This window comes from Ambystoma mexicanum, chromosome 4p, assembly GCF_040938575.1.
Source record: "Ambystoma mexicanum isolate Mex_15411 chromosome 4p, UKY_AmexF1_1, whole genome shotgun sequence".
Lineage (NCBI taxonomy): Eukaryota > Metazoa > Chordata > Amphibia > Caudata > Ambystomatidae > Ambystoma > Ambystoma mexicanum.
Genome location: NC_090927.1, coordinates 1,235,852,607 through 1,235,876,728, shown reverse-complemented (window position 1 = coordinate 1,235,876,728; position 24,122 = coordinate 1,235,852,607). Strand labels below are relative to the sequence as shown.

General features: G+C 45.3%; 1 protein-coding gene across 3 annotated transcripts in view; it reads right to left on the bottom strand.

Moving 5' to 3' along the window:
- The window catches only part of ARV1 (ARV1 homolog, fatty acid homeostasis modulator), a 430,152-nt gene that overhangs the window by 394,044 nt on the left and 11,986 nt on the right, over window positions 1-24,122 (bottom strand). The gene's annotated exons all lie outside the window — the stretch shown is intronic.

Below are 24,122 nucleotides of genomic sequence, written 5' to 3'. Positions count from 1 at the left end.
AACGTTTCACTGTGAACTGCCTTCTCCCAACTCCTGCGTACCTTGTAATTGCGTGCTGACCTGACCTCAACGCTACAGCAAAAAGCTCCTGACAGCATTTGGGCAGGCCTATCTCGGCAACTGGGAGAAGCTTGATCTTACTTCCCACAGCGAACTGGCTGCAGTGACCAGTGCACATACACATTCTGCCACTTGCCCCACTCCAGACTGCTTTATCTCTGTCGCCGTATACCTGGTGACTATCTGCTGACCTGGCCACACCACAACAGCACTGGCCCTGCTGGTACATTGACTAGTCTATCCCAGTGGCTGGGAGCACCCTGGTCCGTCGTACCTCCGTTCCTGGTTCTCCTCATCCTCCAGTGCCCCCCCACCCGTTGTGGACTGATACTCGCCTGGGCTGCGGCAACAGAAACCACCACCAAGCGCCTTCTACCTGGCATAGTCACACTCGTCACTGCATAGACATTTCGAACAGATCCCACGGAGCCAACAAAGTGGGGGCCATGGACAAGTTCGCCGAGGTAGCACCTAGGCCAGAGTCGGGGCATGTGTCCCCCCCCCCAATCGGGAAGAACTTAACTCATGCCCAGGTACGCCGACTCCTGACCTCCCTACACTAATGGAATCTATGGCTAAAAACTTTGCCTCCTTCCATGAAAAGGTGGATGATATAAATACCAACAATGCATCTCTCAAATCGATCAGGTGGGTACCAGGATCACTGAAGCAGAATCCAGAATTGGAGCCAATGAAGATGGACTGCACACCCTCCAAAAGACAGTTGCATCCCTTACGCGCGACTTGAAGCCCATGAAAGCTAAATGTGATGACTTGGAGTCCAGATCACGTAGAAACATACGGATCATTGGTGTCCCCGAAAATCCTCTTAAGGGTTGCACGGTGTTGGCAGTCGAGAACTTGCTCAAGGAACTGCTGGACAACCCCGATTTGTCCCTCTTCTTCAAGGTAGGGTGCGATGGGCCCGCTCTATCATCACGACCCCAAACCTGGTGACTTCCCCAGGCCAGTCATTGCTAAAATTCTCAATTATAGGGACAGGATCTCCTCCATCTGGCGCGCGAGAAAGGTGGCCTGCGCCTTGGCTCCCAAGTCATCAGGATCTTCCCCGACTTCTTTGTGGGAGTACAGAGGAGAGGTGCCAATTCCTTGGTGTGAAAAAGCTGCTGAGAGAGCAAAATATTCCTTACGCAATATTGTTCCCAGCAAGACTCAATGTTCACCTTTCAAGAAAAACTACTACTTTACTGTGCCTGGTGAGGCGGTGAAGTTTATAGAGGCAGGGATTCCGCTTCATAACCCGCCTGCAGACCCCATGGATAATGATTAAGTCGTGACCTGCTTGTCCTAATACTATCTACAGGTCGCTAGGCAGTATCCGTTAGCCTCTGGGTTGATAGTAGAATCAAGCATGTTGACTCTTCATAACATTGTGCACGGTCTGTTGTTGTGTTATGCCTCATAGTCTGTGGTTAACTCAATTACCTTTGCGACCTATTGCATCCAGCGTCGCTGTGAGGCTTATACCTGTGGCCAAATCACCTGTCATTAATGCTGCCCTAAGCTGATAGACCGTGCCCACTGGCGTCTTGGTATTCCTCTCCCTTGTCACATACACTGGTGTGATAAATCTGTGTCATAATGATGTATACCGCCATAACATGTACCAAACCTGGTACTTTATTGCTCCTGTTCGGTTGACTGCACGGCAACTGCTGGGGGGAAATGTTGGCATTTGTGGGAGTGCGGCGGGAGAGGACACTATTGGCCGTTCTTGGATGGTGGGGGTGGATATGTTTGGGATCATAGCAAAAAATGGCAGGGCCTGGGCGGGATTTCATGTCATGGTAGAGCGACACAATGCAAGAGACCCTATCTATAGGTACAAACTGAATCATACTTGCTGGGATGTACCCTAGACCTACGGAATTCCCACTAAGAAAATGTCCTGGAATCTCCGGGGCCTAAGTAACTTCTCCAAGGCTCGTAAGATTATCACTTCTGCCCGGAGGCACGGTGTCAAGATACTCATGCTGCAGGAGACGCATGCTCGTAGTCGCCTTAAGTTGTGTGGCACCATCCTGGGGATTTAACAGATTTTATACAATGTATTCTATACAGGCCAGGGGCGTGTGGACTTTGGCCCACAAATCTATTAAATTCACACTTGTAAAAAGTCGTGTAGACCTCGAAGGCAGATATGTCATACTGCATTGCACGTTAATGAACAGGGAGTACCTCCTGGTGAACCGTTATGGCCCCAATGCAGACTCACCTGATTTCTATGACACTGTCGCCTCGATCTTGCTGGATTATGTGGGTATCCAGATAATCTGGGGGGGTGATATGAACCTAATGCTTGATATGGGCCTGGATAGAACAGGATCGGCGTCTAGGGCACTTTCTTGGGCAGAGCGTAGACTACACGCACACAGCATAACACTTGGTATCCACGACATCTAGAGGGCCCTCCACCCTCAGTTACGTGAATATACCTATTACTCGACCGCTCATCCAGAATTGACCTCTTCTTGCTGTCCAGCGATTTGATAAGAAAAATAGGTGAGACCCAGATATTGACCCGGACACTATCCGACCACGCACCAATCACCCTGTTGTTGGAGCTTGAACCACCTGCACCTACATGTAGCACTTGGCGCTTTAAATCAGCAGCCCTCCTAGATATAGTATTTAAAGCTGACATTTTGGCAGATATTGTGACCTTCTTTGAATGTAATTCCTTACAGGCCACCACTGCCGGATTCTACTGGGGCGCATTCTACATTCGAGGGATGTCCATCTCGAGGGAGGTGGGAGTGTTGAAAGTGATAAGGAATGAGCTCCGCCATTCCGAATCTAAGCTGTGGGACTGCACGTCTGCATCAGACCCCGTTAACCTGGCACTATTTGGGGAGGAACTTAAGATCTTCGAGTCACATGCCACTAGGGAGGTTCGCTATTTCAGCCGCCCTAAAGCGGCATGGAAGTATGGGGAGGGTGATAGACCGGGCAAGACACTAGCTAGGTTAACAAGAGGGGAATGGGGCCAAACCCAGATCATATCTGTTCAAGATACGCAGTGTGCGCAAATATTGAAGGTCTTCGCTGACTTTTACACTAGTCTTTACGCACAGCCCCTGGAACACGAGAGATCTCCTCACCCAGATTCCCATGACAGATGTCTCCCACGCAACTAGGGACCTACTGGATTCCTCTATACTGTTGGAACAGATAGTCAAAGCCATCTCAGACCTCCCAAAAGGCAGGGCGCCCGGCCCTGACGGGCTTACTCCTGAATTTTACCAGGAACATATCGCTATCCTAGCCCCCAAATTTAGATGTCTGGGATGAATCTCTCCGATTGGCAGTCCTCCCTCAGTCGGTCATCACAATACTGCTCAAGCCCGACAAACCAAGTGATGAATGTGGCTCGCACAGGCCACTATCGCTTATGAACATTGACACCAAGATCTTCGCAAAGGTGATAGCCAACTGATTTCACTCAATAATGAAATGCCTGGTCCACGAAGACCAAGGGGGTTTTGTACCGGGGAGGTCCACCTCCCACAGCATCCAGCGACTTTTCAATGTACTGCCAGAATTGATCAGGACGCAAACGCCATTGCTGTGACCCTTGATGCTCAAAAAGCATTTGACTTGGTCTTGTGGAAATATGTGGCTGGTCTTGGAGATAATGGGGATTGGTCCAATATGATCAGATACATTAAGCTACTGTATACTGCCCCATTAGCTCGAGTACAGGTCAATTCCCTAATATCCACGCTATTTACCCTATTTAGGGGCACCCGCCAAGGCTGTCCATTCTCCCTGATTCTTTTTGCACTAGTAATAGAGCCAATGGCTGATCATGTTCGGGCATGGCATGCCCACAGAGGTGTACGATTGAGGGACGCCCCTGAAATAATATCCCTATACGCTGTTGATGTGCTCTCTTACATCAGGGAACCCCTCCACCCACCTCTATCCCATTTTGTGAGATATCACACGTATAGGCACCTGCTCTGGCTTTGCAATTATTTACTCCAAGTCAAACATTTTTCACAACTATTTCAAAAATGACCAGATGGCGTTCTCTCACGCTAATAAGGGAAACTCTCCCTTATTAAAATAATTCTGGTCCCCAAACTGCTTTGTCTTCAGCAAGTTCCAATTTGGCCTGGGAAACAATACTTCATGAAACTACATATGTGCACAGTGCCTATGGCACTTGGGTGCAGTCCGTAAGAAATGGTCAGTCATGGTACTTCCATATGAGGGGATTTACTGCACCGGACTTAACGTTGTATTGGATAGCTGCACAAGCCCATTATGCCATGTATTGGTACCCGAGCACCCTGGCTTGCCTGCATGTCAAGTTGGAAACTCTAGCTGCGGACAAGATTAATATTATGACCTTGATACTCCATCGGGATTGTACACCTGATTCTCCGATTTACCCAGTGGCCGCTACCCTAGTAGCGCTTGGGGCCGACTACTGAACACAACAACTGAAACACATCCCTACTATAAATGGCTTCCTGTTTGGGGCTTCCCTGGGCTATAACCCACACATGATACAACCCTGGTGCGGCACTGTGAAACTCTGGGTTACCAAGCACTTACTGAATTCTTTCCCGACGGGAAGTTCATGGAGGCAGGGTCACTCTGGGTCTGCACTTGAGATGTTACAATACTACATGCTCCGTGCTGCTTTACGTGCCAGGTGGCCCACCTTTCCTGATGAACCCCCTGATGATCCCGAGGTCACCTACATAGCTAATTCAAGTGGCACCCGTGGTGTTGTCTCCTCGCTATATAAACTACTGCTGGCCGCAACTCCAACCCAACCCTCCAGAGCATGCACTGAATGGGCGGATGAACTGGGCCTTGAGATTTCTGACCACCTCTGGGAAAAGATGTACTCGCATACCAAGAGAGTATCCCGTAATTTCCTCTACCGTCTCATACAAGTTTAAACTGCTCAATAGGCTGTACTAAACTCGCCGTAAGATCTCTAGATTTGACTGTACTGATACACCTACCTGTGCAAGTTGGAGGGTGCAGACCATTTACACATGTTTTGGACATGCCACACACTAGGGGATTTCTGGGATAGGATTTTGAAAACCCTTGCTGATATCACTGGCACGGCTGTTGGCCCTTGTCCGTTGGGAATCCTATTTGGAGTTTGGGGGAACGGATAATACCAGACGGATGGCTACATTTCTAAATATAAGATGCATGGGTGCCAAGAAATGCGTGCTTCAGTGATGGAAAAGCCCTTCTCCTCCAACTTTCCAGAAATGGCTTGGTGCACTTACCGTGGCCCGGTCCTGTGAGGAAGAATACCTGACTATGCTCCGAGAACACACTCGCCACAGGAACATATGGGCCGCCTTTAACAGTTATCTTATTAATCAGACTGAAAGTGTGTCCGACGATGACTCACGTGAGGCCTTGCAGAGATGCACCGGAGCGTCCTAATGCCTTCTGAGTTACTGTTTTCTCTTTCTGTTGGGATGTTACCTGTTTCTATGTATACTATGGACCAGTAATATATCTATTGCATGGTTTGCTCTGATGTGCACGACTGCTGTAACCTCTGCCTTAAATAAAAAGAAAAGACACTGGTTTACCTGATTCGCCGGGATGATTTCGACGGCGTCCTTTAACAGCCGCGCTTCCACCTGTTCCAGAAGTATGTGCTATTCTTCCTTCGTGGTGGTCTTTTGTCACAGGGGGGTGGGAGGAGGGTCTTTGGAGTAACTCTATGCAATAACCGCCTGCCACGGTAGCAAGCACCCACTTGTCTGAGGTGATTCTCTCCCATGCGTGGGTGAAGTGTTATAAGTCCTCCTACTTGAGTGGCATGGGAGGGGACCTGAAGTGGATGGTCACTGCTTTCTGGGGGGAGGGGGGGATATATCCACCTCTGGAGGAGGACCTGCCCGCTGCAAGATCTTCGCTGGCCCTTCTTGAAGCCTTGATTCGTACCCTAGGATGAACCCTGGTCCTGGTTGTAACCACCGCCTCTTTGCGACGTTTGGCCCCTGAAACAACAAAAATTACTTCCCCTTTGGCTTGAGGGTTTGTTTGTAAGCTGACCCAGCGATTTTTAAGGTGTTGTAGTCTTCCTTTGCTGTTTTCAGAGCATCCTCTACTGCTTTGCTGAAGGGAACATTAGTCTTGATCGGCATATTGAGGAGGGTTGCCTGTGTCTCTAATTTAAAACCTGATTGGTACAGCCATGCGTTGCACTTTATAAGAGTGCCCTCAGCGATAATTCTACAAACATTATCTGCTGCGTCCACATAATTTTTTAAGATAGTTAGATACAGCCTTCCCTTCTGCTATTGCAAGGGAGAGTTGGGATTTTAATGGCTCTTGAGCAGAGACCATTAATGTGGATATTTCCTCCCACTTGACTTGTGGCAGTTATAGCTGGCCAGCAGAGTGGTATTGTTGGCAATTCTTGCCCGATATGCTGCTGAGGTGGCCACTTTCCGACTAAAAGTGTATATCTTTTTGCTCTTTGTCCTCGGGTGCCTCTGATGCAAGAGGGGTCCCCGCCCTTTTCCTTGTGGTGGTGGTAACCACTAAAGAGTCTGGCTTTAATTGGCCACTGATATAGAGGGGGTCAGAGGTAGCTGGATGGAACATTTTCTCAATGCAGGGATTCACTGCCCGCGTTAGGTTTGGTGTCAAAAGAGAGGGTTGTATCCTTCTCTGTACGGATTGCAATATGGGGATAAAGTCCCTGTCGACTAATGTTTCTTGTGTCTAGATATGAAAGTGCTCTGCTGCCTTGAGGAGCATGTCATTGAATTGAAGCGGACTATCAACCGGGGAATCTGCCACTGGCGGGTCAACATGATCTGGAGACAGTAAGACATAACTGTCACCCTCGTCATAATAATGATCTACATCTTGTAAGTCCTCCTGACCCTCGGAGTCAGAAAAAGCTCCTGTGTCTTAAAGGCATAGGTTGGGTTCATCAAACTGAAACTGGTCTGTGTCATGGAGAGGGGTGTCTACCAGAAGGTTTTCTGTTTATGCTCTTTTTGAAGAGGGTACTGGGAGTGCTGTCCCACTAGCTGGAGGTGGATTCTGCAAGTTGTGAGAGCTTGAGGATTTTTTTCGAAGAATTCGCCAAAAAAAGTCATGTCTCATGACACGGTCTGTCTTCAGCAAACCACTGTGTGTGGTGTTTTGAAGGCCAGCTTTTCAAGCTAAAACAGTTTTTTAATTTGCGGGGGATTTAGCGGATTTTGATGTGAGGAACGCTGTTTTTCGGCAGAGGTTGGAGCCGTCGCCTTCGACGTTCGGCTGTATTTTTAAGCACGTGTCCGAATCGGACTGGTCTGTCGACTTCGAGGGCCTTTCATGCGGCGAACACAAATGCCCAGATGACAAGTAACTGGTAGACTTTCCCCTCGACCCTGTGTGTGGCTGTGTAGTCTGTTGTAGACTTCTGGCCCTGGGTTGTGTCTTAGTGTGGTGCGACTTGTGTGAGTGCTAATGCCGCTTGGTGTCGTCCCTGTAACAGCTATGCCGGCATGTCTGGTGGGGTTGGGGGGGGGGCTTGTGCGTGGGAATCTGAAGTTTCCTTTATTATTTTTATTGGTTTGTTACAAACCTTTAAAAAATTATGTACAAAATTTATGAAAAATCACAGAATTCACAAAAGAAATCCTTCTTGAGGAGAGATCCTCAGATGGAGCTTCAATGAAAGGAAAATCGAAATCAAGCAACACGTAAGGAAAGCATAAGGAAGGACCACAACACGATGCATAGAAACTCTGCAGTTTAGACAAAATTGCCTTTCCGAAGTTCAAACAGAACTCATGATGACTTCAATATCGTTTTCATATTTATCCAGCTTTAGATCCATTTTTTCTAAAAGGAAAGTCAATTCAATTGTTCAGCTGCGCTCGACGTCTTGATGCATCTCAGCCCACCAATCCTCAGCGGACACTGTTGGTCTTGCCACAATGAACTTTCCCAAGTGAGTAGTACGTTCCTGTCGCAGTTGCGTGCAGTATAGTGTGAGGTGTTTTAATGTTTCATTTTCTTCTCCACATAGGCGACAGATCACCGATGGAGCGCCATCCTTTTGCCGAATCGCTAACGTCTCTCTTGTTGGAAATTGATTCAAACGATATTTCATATAAAGCAGTTGGTACTTAAGATGTTTTCACAGCGTCTAGTCCATTGAAACAGAACACTATCTGTGGTGTCTGTGTGTGCATTAGTTAGGATGTGATATTGTGGAGCGGTTGGTTCAATGGTTATCTTTCTGTACTCATTTAGCGTAGTCCACGTTATTATTGCATTGATGGACGAGAGACTTAGCTCATACCTTATGCATGCAGTTGGTACACCCATTGGAAGACGCAATACTTTGGACCAGAAATGATGTTCTAACGCTGACCATAAGGTGTCTGGACATCCCAGGGCACTGTTTGTTCCATGTGTTATCGCCGGAATGAATTTCATTTTATAGAAATCCATAACAGGTTTTAGCCAGTGGTTGCCAAATTTCCTGTTGAGTATACAGGCTTGGGCTGTTAGTTGTTTGCATTTATCTTTTGCTTTTGCGACCCAAGGAAAGTTGTTTATGCTCTAGCTAATACAAATGCCATGGTACAGTGTCTGGTCGACGCTTTTTATTGACTCTTTCCCAATTCTCCATTCAAACTTTTTTATTCCCACACTCTTTATTTTTTGGAAGATTTTGCAGGGTTAAGATTTCTGAATTTTTTGGAGTTCACGGTCAGACCGTTTTGAGCGACATATTGGTCGAGTATGTACAGTTTCCGTTGTAGTCCTATGGGTGTTAGATCTAATAGGACTAGATCATCCGCATACAAGAGCCAGTTTACTTCATTTCCGTTGATTTTTGGGGCAAAGGCATTTATATTCATGTATGCATCCCCCAGGTCTGAGATGAACAGATTAAATATTATAGATGCAAGTGGGCAACCCTGTTTTACTCCTTTACAGGTTTTTATTGGGTCAGAGAGAAGACCCTGTTGATTCAGCCTCACCCTTATTACTGTATCAGTGTGTAGTGCTTTGATAGCCAGGAGTAGACTGAGAGGACAGTTCCAGTTCGCCATTTTTTTCCATAATAATTCCCTGTCGATGCTATCAAACGCTTGGGATAAATCCACAAATGCGAGATAGATTTTATGTGTTCTTATAGCATCCATTTTCAGTATATTCAAAATTAACAGATTTAGGCCACAACCAACGCCTCGGACAAAACCAGTTTGTCGGAAGTCCAGGTGTTTTGTTGATTCAATCCATTCCATTAGTTGTTTTTGTAACTGAATGAATAGCAAATATTTTGCCGAGGACATCTAATAATGCTATGGGCATATAGTTCTTAGGATCTGCTCTATTTCCCTTCTTGAAAATGGAAATTACAATTGCCGATTTCCAGCTAGATGGTATGCTGGTTTCCTCCGCAATTCTTGTGAACAATAGCATGAGGAATTCAGACCACTCTTCTGGATTTTGTTTTATTAAAAAGTTGGTTAGTCCATCGGGACCGGGGGCTCTTTAGGATGATGCTCGTTGGATACTCTGAGCTATGCTCTCCTTGTCGAACTTTAAATCCCATTCAGTGAGCTGCGGTAGATTGGGTTCAATAGTTGTACTGCTTTTTCTGTAGACCGAATCAGTGTGTGAGCCATTCAGCTTGAGGCACCATATTTGTTTGGATTGCACTTTATTGACAGTTCATGTTATTTATTAGTTTCCAAAAGTCAGCTAAGTTCTTGTTGCTTAGCAATGCTAGCATGGCTTCGCTGTCCTGTTGATATTGAATGGATTTATGCAAAATTAGCCAATTTCTATATTGTTGCTTTGGTACTTTTTTTTTGCGTGCTGTCACTGTTCGAATTCAAGTTGTGCATGTTGTCTTAGTTCTTTATGTAGTTGCCTCTTTCTTATTGCAATTTCGTGATTATGGCAGTGTTTGCGTATGAAGTCCGGTCTTTTTGATCGATTTTGGACAGTCATAAACTGTTTTAGAACGGCGGTGTATTCAAGGCTGGAATCTGTTGAGTTAGTTATGAGGTTATGATCTGATTCAGTGACCAACTTTACCTCATATGGCCTTATTTTCAGGCGAGTTCTATTAGGCTCAACTTCAACTTGATTCCTCCAACTGTTTGCTTTCTCTATAGTCGGCGAGAGCAACGTAAGTATTAACTTACTATGGTCAATGTTTGAGTCTTCTGATATTGTCAATGCCACCGCTTGTTGACTTAAGTTTTCTGAGATGAAAAAGTAGTCTATGATGTTGAGTTTTTGTTTTTCCAGGTCTTTTGTGCAGGAATATCTCTGCACATGTTACCATTAGCCATTGATATATTTCTTGCTTGCAAAGCCAGGCACCATTTCACTGCCAATTTTTGCGCTGTTGCCGATGTAGCAGAATCTTTCACATCCCTTATGCACGACAAATTCAAATCACCACAGCAAATTATGTTGGGGACCCGTTGCTCACTGTTGATGACATCAATTGGGTCCAATACTGTGTTCATGAATTTATATGTGCCAGCTTCTTTATGGTGCCAGTATAGATTGAGTATGTTAAGCTGAGTTTTTTTTTCCGTGGGCCATAGATGTTGCTTCAACAATTGTATGTTGAATGTATGGTGTATGAATAGTGGCGCTTTTTACTTTCCATCCCAAATTTTTTCTACCATCGTTATTAGGCCAGCAGATGGACGACCCTTTTTTCTCACTATGGCTGGATTCATGACTATATCATAGTCATCAGACATTGGGCATAGTCATCCATGTTTCCTGAAGGCATTTCACTGTTTGATTCAGTGGGCTTTTTTTAGATTCATTAAACAAATGGGTAAATCCTCGAGTGTTCCATGAGAGGACATTCATATGTGCGCTAGAACGCCCCTGATGGCATTAGCTAGTTTGCCCTCCCAGGACTCCCACAAGCCAATTCCAGTTGTTCAGAATGTTGTTGCCGTCCAAGTTTTGTAAATTGGGGTTTTCCTCACTTTCAGCTGAAGATGTGCCCAAGGTCGTGATTTTAATCATTTCCTCCATGTTAAATTTTTCTTGGGGAGGGCTATGTTGTTCAATGCTATATTCCGATTTTTTTCTTTTTTTTTTTTTTTTTGGCGCTAGCTGTCACGTTGGATTCTCTATTGGAGTGTTTTGAGCTGACAGCGCTTCCAAAGGTGACCTTGTGTGTTAGAGGTGAATTGTTATCCCTTACTTCCTCCAACTTTGTAGGACACAGTGCAGCGTCTTTATTTGCAGTTTCCTCATGGATATCAAAACCCAAGGACAACAATAAAGGGACTGCATTTAAGAGTAAGTCACAGACTAGCCTGGAGTTTATATGTAGTCGGACTTTGTCATTCTAGTGATCATTGAGGAAATCCACTGTTTGAATGTCATTGGACTCTATTGACCGTAGTCCTGGGACATGATGTAAAAGTCTAAGGACATTATTTCGATTCAGAGTTAAGCCATCTTTTGTGTCCAAAATTCTTTCCAAGATTAACCTATACTTCGCAGGTTTTTCCAATTTGTCTTTATTTGCGAAGAAGTTCTGTGACGGTCTTCCTCGGTTTTTGCTTTCTGGGTTTGTTACAAGTATTTTGGCATCACTTGAGATAAGATGGCTCGGACTGGCCGTATCAGCCTTATTGATTTTTGTTTTTGTCACTGATTCTGTCTGCATTTTATTATGTTGATTCCAGCCATCTATACTGTTTTCATTTGCAACTTTTAAGGCTTCGTTCCGGACACCCAAGCGTCTTCTTTTTTCTGACATAGTTTCGAATTTGTTGTATTTTTCAACGGGTACCAAAGGAATAATTTCAGGAGGCGGGCGTATTAGTACGCAGACTCGCCCGATAGATGCTGGGGCTGCTCCGATCGGGGCAATTTGCCTATCTTATTTTGCCGATGCATCAGTACATGCATTGTTAAGTGCAGGCTCTCCATCGTCCATTTCAGCACTCGTCTCATCTTCATAGACTGATAAGTTCAATAGCTCTTGCTCATCAATTTCAGCACTTTTATCAAGCACAATTGCGGGTTCAGGTGCGGCAGTGTAATTTTGCTTGACTAATGCATTGGTCTTTTTAGGTAATTCGTTTACTTTCTCTGTGTTGACAAATACATTGACTGATTTTCGTTTGCATTTTTGGTTCTTTGGTTTTTTTTTCCTTGCGCTTTATTTGCGTCAGCAGTTTGTAATTTCTGGAATATTTCGTATGTTTTGTCAGGGCAAATGCTTTCTTTTTGTTCTGGATTGCTAATGATTCCCTCTGCATTAGCTGAAGTGGATGGTAATGAGTTATTTGCATCAGAGAGACTATTTCCAATAGGAACAATTGAAGCGGTTGGAGGAATTTTCGTTGAAGTTTCTGGCTGGTCAATGGGAGGTGATGCGATGTTTGCATCGGGCAGATGATTACCAATATCGGCATCTGGAACAGTCACAGGTATTTCCAATGGCGTTCCTGGCTGAACCACAGCCGGAAGGCTAATGGTTTCATTAGCAGACTTTTCATCACTTTGAGGAGCCTGTTGAGGAGTAGTCATATTAGTCTGCTTTGTCAGGTGCCTACATGCAATTACCACCTCTTGACCGTTCATTGTCGAGAGTGGGAGAGTTGATCTTAATGACTTTCCAGGATCATCGGTTTGAAAGACACTGCCATTCTGAACAATTGATGAATCAACTGCGATTTGTATATTAGACTCAACGGACCGTGGGGCTGCATAGGACTCATGGACCGATCTCTTGGGTATTTGTGTTTGTTTCAATAAGCTTAACGCTTCTATTGTTATTTCAGACAGTAAGCGTTTCTCGTCAATGTTAGTGCATTTTTGATCCGCTAGATCCTTTGTTAAAACTTCAAATCTTTGGATGTATTCAAGCACTTTGATGTTTCCTCCAGTATGAGACAATTCCACAGCTGCAAGTTTGAGAGTGATGCAAATGTGGTTGGATCCTTTAAGTTGTCGTTGATTTGCTCATAAAGCTTGAGCATTGGGGCCATAGCTATAGTCAGTTATGACAAAACGAATGATCTGAGATCATTTAAGGCCTCTTTCACGATGTTCTGCAGCTTAACCTCTGAGTATTTGAGTGGTGGATTTTCTGTGCTTGCGAGATTTTCTTTAGGATGCTGATGTCTAATAGTTGAGACGTACATCGACTCGTCCAGAGATGAAAGATCAGGCCTCTCATCGTCGCTTGAAGATATGGAAAGTCTTGTGTTTAACTTTCTTGTGACACCTAGACGACACTGGTGAAGTTTGAATCATAGAAGTTCCACGCTGCTGCTTCCTGTTTTGAGAACATGGTATCGGAGGAGATTCGCTGGAATCAACTCGTCTTCTTTTTCTAAGGCCCCTCGGCCATGAGATACTAGATAGTTTGTTACCAGCGGGCTCTTTGTGAGCTTGTGCCTCTATGCAGGACTCAACGGTAGTAGGTTCGCTGTTAAACCCAGTGTCATTTGATGCCGGTTTGGCATTTAAGGAACTGTTCATTTTTGTTAAGTCATTAGTAGTTTGTTGACTATAGCCAAGGAATTGCGCTTTTCAAGATGACGGTATACATGATTTGGCTCCATTGGTGGATGCCAGTCAACAATTGGTTTATTTCTCAGCCATCTCTAGATTGACACGTCGGTAAGCTAGGCTCATCTCTCCAAGGAGTGAAGGTCAGGTTGTGGGCTGATGCTTGTGGGAATGGAGGAAACATATCCAGTCCCACTGTTGCGTCTTGTCCGGTCTATTTTATTATTGTGGCATTCTTTCACAGAATCGAAACCTACCTGTCTGGCTTCAATAACTGAAAACAAGCTGCTATTGTTATTTGGCCTTGAATGAAAGTCAGCAACCGCAGAGGACAACACAAGGGGCCTCATGAGTTGGCTTGTAGCCCTTACATTTGGTGGTAACAGTATTACCGCCACATTTAAGGGCTGGCCCTATCACGAGTTGGGTGCTAAATGGGCTGTTTTACCTCCAGCCTTTCTCTGGAGGTGAAAATCCCATGTTTTTGGCTGTATTAGCCCACATAATTAGCTCTGAAAATGCCCCATGGAATCCAATGGGGAATGGGGATTTACTGTTAACACCCAACCCGTGATCCGGCAGTAATATCGCCGGGCCGGTCGGTGCTAGGGCTATTACAGTCGGGCTGTGTTACAGCCGGGATACAGCCCAACTCGTGATGAGGCCCAAGGTGTCTAATACCCTCGTATAACATTTACTATATTTAAAGGGGTCATTGGAAAATGTAGTTTCAAATTCTGCAATCTGTTGTTTGGGGCATTTACTCAGCATGACACTGAGAGAATGGAACTTCCAAACATTATGTAAGTTCAACTATGCATAATATTTTTGCAATTAAAAGCAGCAAGTGTGCTGTATAGGTATTGAATAATTCAGTGATGTGCGAATATGCGATTTGATGAATAAAAGGACTGACTACGTTATTTTGAGTTATATTTACAGGATGCGCTATAAAAAAAACTGAGTGCATAACTCGTGGCTTGTTTAAATGTCTAATAATAATAATTTGGCATTGACTAACTGCAACCACAACCTGTGTGCAGGCAAGTGATCTCGAAATTGCTTGGTCCCGTTGAATATACTGGTGTGCTGCCACCATGGTATCCTTGTGCATCATAAAGAGGGTGTGGGGTGGAAGGACTGGGGGCTGAACATTTTCCAAGTAAACTTGGTTTGCTTTTCAAACAATCTTCCCAGTTCTGTTATGCCATTTGTTTGCGGTTATCCTTATCCATCTGGTTCTCCATCCCACTGGGAGCTATACCTACTTCAGCGTTAACATTTCATGCACGTTGTGGTCTCAAATACTCCATGTCATGTGTTCATTATGTGTGGTTTGGGTTTATGATTAGGTTTCATCCAGTGCTGAATTATATGGTACTTGTATATATTTGATTTAAGAACTGTGACGGCGACTAAAATATATTTAGATTCTGTTATCTACAGGTATATTTTACCATTCTGCATATGCCATGTGTCATGAACCACCGAATTCACCCTTTTTGGACTTCATGGTCCATGATGCATCGCAGCATGAATTCAGTGATCCTTCCAACATGGCCGACAGGCCTGAAACGCTGCACTCTAGCCTTTGTGCGCAATGCTTGACTTCCTAGAAAACAGACACGCCCCCCCCCCCTGGCTCTGCGCGTGGCAACGCAACTGCTTGGAGTTGCTAGATGTGTGTTTCAAGTCCACTTCCTGTACTATCTCCAGTTCCTTACCTTTCACTTTTTCTTTTGTTTTCCGGAATCCCGTTCGAATCTCTCCTTACCCGCTAGCCCGTATCCTTTTCACAGATTCGTCTTGTGCTCGGTCCTGCTGTTTCCCGGACACTCTCCGAGCGTGGGACTCTTACCTCCTTTCTGGATTCACAACTACATTCCTTGATACTAAACGCCATCTGGCTAAGGACAGCCGGCTACCTCACGCTTGAACCTGAAGACTCACGCCCTGGCATGTACAAGTCTTGGACAGTGAGAAAAAAGGAAGTCACACCCAAGAAGGTCACAAGCAAGGAAAAACAGGTGAGAATGAGAAACTTGTGACAGATTGAGATGCCTCAAACCTGATACAGAAAGAGACATGGAAGCTGCAGTTCAAGACCTCATGAGATGTATGCAAGAATTAACCACAGAGGTTAAAAACCTCAAGGCTGAGAATGCAGCATTAAAGCAGCTTGTCTTGTCCCGAGATTCCACGGTCAAAGAAAGCGCCCTGGTAGAGGGGGCGGGGGGGGAGTGGACAAGTATGATGGATCTTCCAAGTCCCTGAGTTCCTTCCTTGATTCCTGCCTAGTACATTTCACATTCAAACCCTACTATTTTTCCATGCCACGAGCAAAAGTCAGATTCATGATATCTCACCTAATGGGCAATGCCTTAACCTGGGCCACTCCCTTAGTCATTTTGGGAGACTTGCTCTTGTATAATTACGATGGGTTTGTGGAAGCCCATAAGGCCATGTTTGATCGACCAGAACTTGTCTACGGTGCACAAGAAAGACTTCTCGAATTCCAGCAAGGGAGTCAGGATATGCTCACTTATGTGACTCGCTTCAAACAGCTAGCTAAAGAAGCAGATTGGTCTCAAGAAGCCAGTTTCACTCTCTTCTGAAGAGGTTTAAATGATGAGATAAAGGACGAACTAGCCAGAGTAGCTTGTCCGAGTTCCTTCCAGGCTCTCATGGATCTTTCCCTACAGATAGATTTCCAGATCCAGGAGAGAAAGGCAGAGAAAAGGAAGACTAAGACATCCCCAAAAGCAACCGCAGATTACCCTTGTCCAAAAGAAGCATGCGCTCCACGTGCCTCAGATCCAGAACCTATGCAATTGGGTGCCTGCCGTGGACCAATTTCTCCACAAGAAAGGAGCTGTCGGATTAATACCGGACTTTGCTTGTACTGTGCCTCTGATAAACATCTTGTGAGAGAATGCCCTATAGTACCACCCCGATGTTCGGGAAACGCCAGCGCCTGATCCTAAGCGGAGCACAGCTTCGGGAGAAAGATGCCCGCTCTGCATCCATTCCTTCCTTGAACACTCCAGGACAGAACACTTTAGTGATTCTTCAGACATTCTTGTCACCTACCAAAAAAGAATCTTACCCCATCCTGGCCTTAGTGAACTGCGGTGCCATGGGTATTTTTTATAGATCACGACTGGGCTGTCAGTCACCACATTCCTCATGAAACCCAAAGAGGTAATACAACCCGTCTAAGGTATTGACAGTAGACCATTGTCTTCAGGACCCATTAGTCACCAAACCAAGGAATTACTACTATCGATAAACGACCATCAGGAAAAGCTCCGATTTGACGACATAAAGGCTGCTCATTACCCCATGGTTCTAGGCATGCCCTGGCTTCAGAAGCACCAACTGGGAAGCAGGATCCCCGTTTCTAGGTTCTGAATTTTGCATGTCCCACTGTTTGTCTCAAGACACGTTACAAGACCCTCCAGTGACCTCCCAGAACCACAAGCAATCATCCTTAAGTGTATCCAACATTATCCAAGTACCTGAGATCTATCAAACGTACTTAGATGTGTTTTCAACAGCCATTGTTCAAGCGCTTCCACCCCATAGGCCAGAGGATTGTACCATTGACACAGATCCTTCACCGGTGATTCCATTCGGGAGGATGTTCATATTATCCGAACCCGAAAAGAGGGCTCTACGAGAATACCTGGATACAAACCTGGCAAATTATCAAAATCTCCAGCTGGTGCTTCCCTATTCGTCGTTCCTAAGAAAGACACTAAAGAACTTCGGCCTTGTTTAGATTACTGTGGTCTCAACCAATGTACCCTCAAAGACCGCTATCCACTACCACTTATCTCTGACATCCTGGAGGCAGTACGAGGTGCTGTTATCTTCACTAAACGCTATCTTAGGGGTGCTTACCATTTCATCCGAATAAGGGAAGGCGATGAATGGAAGATGGCCTTCAGAACTCCCTTTGGCCACTTTGAGTATCTGGTAATGCCCTTCGGTCTCACCAACGCCCCCGCGGTTTTTCAAGGCTTCATGGATAGAGTTTTCTCCAATATGATGTTCCTTTTCGTCTTTGATCCTTCCAAGGTCGACTCCATACTTTCTTGGCCAGCACCCACCACTGTGAAACAGATTAAATCCTTCCTGGGAATTGCACATTTTTACAGAAAATAATTTCTGCATTTTCTGACATAGTGCATCCCATTGTAACACTCTTAAAAAAGTATACTCCATTTAAATGGTCTACTGCTCAAGAGATGGCTTTTCAGCAACTGAAAAAAGAATTTACTCGAGCCCCAATCCTGGCCCAGCCCGACGCAGACTGGCCTTTTTTTGTGGAAACAGACGCTTCAAACTATGACATTGGTGCGGTCTTAAAACAAGAATTTGAAGACAAAATGGAACATCCTATTGCATATCTATCCTGCACCTTGACTCCCAGTGAGAGCCACTATTCCGTCCTGGAGAAGGAGTTACTGGCCATACGGCAAGCCTTCACTGATTGGCGCCACCTTCTCTTGGGTGCTAAACACCCAGTGCAGGTACGAACAGATCATCGAAACTTGCAAGTCCTACAGTCCCTGGAATGCAGAAACCGTCGTCAAGCCTGTTGGGCCTGTTTTTTGCTCAGTACCAATTCCAAATTAATCCCTTTCGTGAAACGAATAACATTATCACATATGCCTTATCTAGGCGTCCTGATTACGAGCCCGTCGAAGCCCGGACCTTTCCAAAGATGTTCCCTGGTACTGTGTTTGTGGCACAAGCCATTTCTCTCCTGGAAGACATCCGTGCAAGAACACCTTCTGATCTCTGGAAGGAATACATCAGGAATAATCATCAGAACTTAGCCGTCTTTTGTTACTATCTCTTCAAGGAAAAACGGCTGGCAATACCCACACAAAAACTGAGGGACAAAATCGTGAATCTCTGCCATGACACCTTCCGTTCGGGACATCAGGCATCACTACCACCCTCCATCTTAATACAGAGGCAATTCTGGTGGCCAAAGATGGTAGCTGACATAAGAACCTACATCCAATCCTGCGCAGTGTGCAATCAGAATAAACATAACGGAAAAACCTGCAGGTCTCCTACATCAACCCGCACTACCATCACGACCTTGGGAAATCGTCACCACAGATTTTATCGTGGAAATACCCCCGTCCAAAGGATATACAACCATAATGGTTACCATCGATCTGTTTACCCATATGGCTCACTTCACACGCTTGTTCAAACTACCATCCTTGTTTGAATTGGCTGGAATATTCCTAAAACACAGACTTCATGGATTTCCTTCCAAGATCATCTCCGACAGAGGACCCCCAGTACATATCCCAGTTCTGGAAACAACTATGCCAAATATTAAGCATCCAGCGTGCATTATCTTCGGGATATCATCCACAGACTAATGGGGCAACTGAGCGAGTCAATCAGACCCTAGAACAATACCTCTGCTGTTTCGCAACCAAGGTCCAGGATGACTGGTCACTTTTGATTCCTGTGGCTGAATTCGCTTACAACAATCCTGATCCCTAGGCTATCAAGACAAGTCCATTCTTTTGCAGTCAGGGATTTCATCCTTCAGTTCTACCATCTGTCCTACCACATCTTACCCCGGTCCCGGCAGTTGATCAGTTGATTCCTGGATTGAAACACTGGTAAGCTTACACAGAGATGCTAAAGAACGACTGGAAAAGGCCAGGCTAGAAGTCAAACGATATGCAGCTACCAAGCGGAAACCAAGCCCTTCATGTGCAGTTGGGGATAAGGTTTGGCTATCCTCAACACTTCTTCCTAGACATCTGCGACCAAATAAACTGGCTCCCAAGTATTATGGATCCTTCTCCATTAAGGAAATCATTAATCCAGTGGCCTTCCGGCTCCAGATTCCAGAATCCTGGAAAAGGATTCATCCGGTCTTCCACAGTTCCTTATTGAAACCATATGTACAGTCCGCCAGAAGTACTCCTAGACCTAACCCTGTAATCATCAATGTCCAGCTTGAATTCAAAGTCTCCAGGATATGTGATTCCAGATGCAGACGGGGTCAGCTTCAATATTTGGTAGAATGGAAAGGATATTTTTTTTGGAGTTCATAGTCCATGATGCACCGCAGCATGAATTCAGTGATCCTTCCAACATGGCCGACTGGCCTCAAACGCTGCGCGCAATGCTCTAATTCCTAGAAAAGACACGCCCCCGCGGCTCTGAGCATCTCAACGAAACTGCTTGGAGTTGCTAGACGTGTGTTTTGAGTCTGCTTCCCGTGCTATCTCCAATTCCGTACCTTTCCTTTTTTTGGTTTCCTGGAATCTCATTCGAATCTCTCCTTACCCGCTAGCCCGTATACTTTTCCCGGATTCGTCTTGTGCTCAGTCCTGCGGTGTCCCGGACACATTCCGAGTGTGGGGCTCTTACCTCCTTCCTGGATTCACAACTACATTCCTGGATCCTGAACGCCCCCCGGCTAAGGACAGCCGGCTACCTCACGCTGGAACCCGAAGACTTGCGCCCCGGCCTGTACAAGCCTCGGACAGTGAGAAAAAAGGAAGTCGCACCCAAGGTGGTCACAAGAAGGGAACAACAGGTGAGAAAGAGAGAAACTTGTGACACCATGGTTTCCAGCTACCGTCGGATGGATTCTTCAATCAGCATTGAGGGATAAACATAAATGGCGCTTATTTTATTACCCTTATGTGGGACAACAGACAGGGACCGATCTGCCCTTTGACGGCGACAAGGAGCAACCTGTCATCGTTTAAGATGTGGCAACACACTGAAGCGAAAGGGTTCCAATGGAAAGAGCTAAGAATCCATATCTTGTCACAAAAGGAACACCATGTGCGTCATTAGAAAGTTTTGCTGCTGTAACCTAAGGACGCACCCGAATTGGAGTATTGGGATTAATTGATCGCAATCAACGTATCATGAGGAAGTTATAAAGAGCATTCGAAGCATGCGATGTTCGCTAGCTATAACTTGTATGGCAAAACATAGTTCATTTCATGGACTTAATATACTATTGGTAGCGTTCTTTGATAAATAAAAGCACTTGTTACATTGCAGACTAATGATGTTTTCTTAAAATATTGTTTTCTTATACGATTTGGAATGTGCTTTAAGAGGATGCATGTGTTTATCTGCCTGGTTCTGCGTTAAGTGACGTTATGGTCTGGGTGATGACTGGGTGCGTTTGGCTACGCTGGCCACGAATGTTATGAAAATAGGTCGAGCATATTGTTTCGACTAGTGATGTCAGCTTCAGGGGCAGGCGATCTGTATTCTTGCCACGAGCGCACTTGAAGTTAGTGTGATGTCACAACGTATAAGATTAGCACAAGATGGCGGTGCCCAACCCTTTGTTTTCGCATGTGTAAAAGTGAGGAAAACTAAGGTAAGATGCATAGGAAAATATTTTAAGATCGATTACAGTATGCTTAAAGATACATGCCTGAACGATTGGGACAATAAGATTTTTTGAGCGCTCTTCCCTTTAAAAGAACATAATAGCTTATAATATTTCAAACTTTGACCTAGTCTACAGGAACATGCTCAATAAAATAAGTATGTCATATTGTTGCAAGGGTCCTTCTCATAGGCCCATGTGCAGGAACCTCCCTGGCAAGAAATTGTGGCTACACTGCTGGTGCCACATCTTGTCTATTAGGTAAGTTAGCATGTTTCTGGTGTCCCAATGCCTTTTACCTGAAGGTAGGTGGAATGGCTGGCTGCTAATGTCAGAGTTTTTGGCAGTGGGTACTGTGGTAGCAACAATACCTGATTAGTGAGAGATAGGACTAGGGAAGATGTCTACAGTAATGGGGGATACCATTCAAAATCTAGGCATCACCCTCCAAAATATGTTTCCCCCCCTCCCCCCCTTCCATCAACATCACTGAACTCATCCTCCAAAACATGTACATTTAAACTTCTCAGATTTATGAGGTTTTGGGGTATGGCATGGACAAAGATTCATTTCCCCCCCTGGAATCTTAATTTAAAGTAGGACTATATGACATGGGGGTAACTTGCTGCCGTGAGCCAGACACACGCCTAGTGACAATGCATGGGTGCCCACTCAGCATTTTCTAGACGTTTCGTATTTGGGCTAGACTGTGGAAACATTGTTAACTGACTCAATTTGTCCATATGTTCTTGCATACACAAACGACGGATCCCTGAATGGCCTGCTGGCGGTGCATTGCCATGGCGTGGAAGTCAGCTGGGGGCCGGCAATACACCCGCTGGCAGAGTTTGTGTGCTGGGCTGAGGTAGAAACTAAAGTGTGGGTTGGTGCAGTAAACTGGTTGGAGGTGCTTGCTAGTGCTGCCTACGAGTCCTGGAAAGTGTTGGTTTGAGACATGTTCCACCCCTCTGATGACAAATACCAGTGAAGGCTACGAAACACATGCACCGTGGTAATAGTACTTTACCTTGATGAAAGGAAGAGCCCAAAGTGACACCCATCAGCTGACAATATCGCTGATACATGTGCTGCACTTGTAAAACACTATCAATAATGTGTCCCCGTGCACCTACCCTGAACAAAGTATATACGTCTGTGGGATCAGGCTCCCTGTGTGAAGAACGTTTTCACTGTTATGTTAAAGTTGTCTTTACTGAATTGTGATTTTCATCGTGTTTATGCATATATCAATCTGGAATATGCTAAAATGTACGTGTATAAATGCCAATAAAAAGACGTTAAAATAAAACTGAATGGCCTGCTGACAAAAAAAAACACTGTCACCATCCAATAATAGCCAGGCCACCTACCAATGGTGGAAACATTTTGGCAGTGACATGGAGGGAATCCGTCCAATCGACAGCATTCTCTAAGCTGAATGTGCCTGGGGGTGAGACTTATGGCAGCCCTCGACATGCAATCTGAGGCAGGAAAAAGCGGACGGCGGGGGCCCCAGAGGCCTTCTGCTACAATAACCCTGTAGAGCGTAGTCTGTGGAAAGCAGTGGGACCTCTAACTGTTCCTTCAGGCACTCTGCCGCTTTATGAAAATATGCTCTCTGGGTGACTACCCAAGGGAGCCTGTGTGTTGGGCATGCCCAGTCCAGGAGTTAAAGTGTAATGCTCATGGCGCTGCTCTGAAGCAGAATCCATTACTGCTGCCTCATCCAGAGAGACACCCGGAAATGCAGACTACATATAAAGTTATTGTTTTTTAAGCCGTGAGTGTGTTTCAATGTATTGCAGTGTGTGTGCGCGTGCGTGGAAGAGTTTTAATGTGTGGGCATGCTTTTACGTATGTGTATGACCGGCTATGTGCATGTAATGGACTATTTTCATTTCAATTGTTTACAGCCAATTGTTGGCTGCCATGTATATGGGAGCAACTGCACAGGTCCCCAAATATGTTCTGGTGATTAAATGGTGCTATTGAAAACCTAGTGTACTTGTACTACTTGAAATTGAACTATTGTGTTAGTATTACGTTTAAAGCAATGAGGAGAGATGGGCAGACTATATGATATGGCATTTATAACGCGCCTATACACAAGTGTTTTAAATCGCGACGAGGCAAGGGAGGGGGAACAGAGGGAAGACAGACAACGACCTTACTAGGCCAAGTGTCATTCAGAACGCGCAAGTGCAAAGGTGTCAAGATAGTGACAGAACTTCTGTTATCAAATATGTACGTAACAAGAGCACTGATCAGCTTTACACAACTTTCTCTGACCTATTACCAATCACCGCTCATCGAATACTAATCACTAGGCTCTGATGTTCAACCCCTTAACTCAGTAACAGCAAAGTAGTCAGGTATTTGAGTTGAAGACCAAGGATTGTGTCTCTTGTTATCGAGTATCTGTCTTCGTACATGACACTGAGCGGGGCGATTAAAACAAGAAGTTGAGTGACGCACTCGTTGAGGTGTCTGGTGGCTTTAGCGACTGCATTGCAACAGACAGTGGCGCAGTTGGTTGCAGCTCAAAATGTCCTTTAATGTAGATGTCTGTAGATGCTCGTCAATGCACTCTTCCTAGCAGCGTCTCTGGGCTCGTGTTGTCCTTTAAGTCAGATGGCCCAAAGCTGAGGAGTGTTGCAGGCAGCTGTATTGTCCATGGTTCGTTCAGAGACTCTCTGGCACTTCCCATCTAGGAAGCTTGCTGCAGAGCCTAGCAGGGCACGCTGTGTGCTGTTTGGGTAGCAGTACTGGAGCTCCTGGAGGGTCTTCTGGATTCAGTATCACCTTCTGTTCCCTGGAAGATGTTTAGGGGGGGTGGGTGGGAATCTTGCTTCTCTTTTGGAGGTCCTGGCCTTCCTTCACTGGCGGAAGATAGAAGGCAGACTGTACCAGGTTTCAATGATAAGTTCTTCCTTCTGGTGAAGCCTTCAGTTGATCTGCTAAAGCCAAATGGACTACAGGGATTGGAATAGGCTAAGACTACTTTAATGAACCAATCCAGGGGGGTGGGGGGAGGAGAAGAGAAGAAAAGAGAAAGGAGAGAGGTATTTTTTTTCTCATTTATTAGCCTCTGCAGCCAGGCCCCATTTGGGCATGT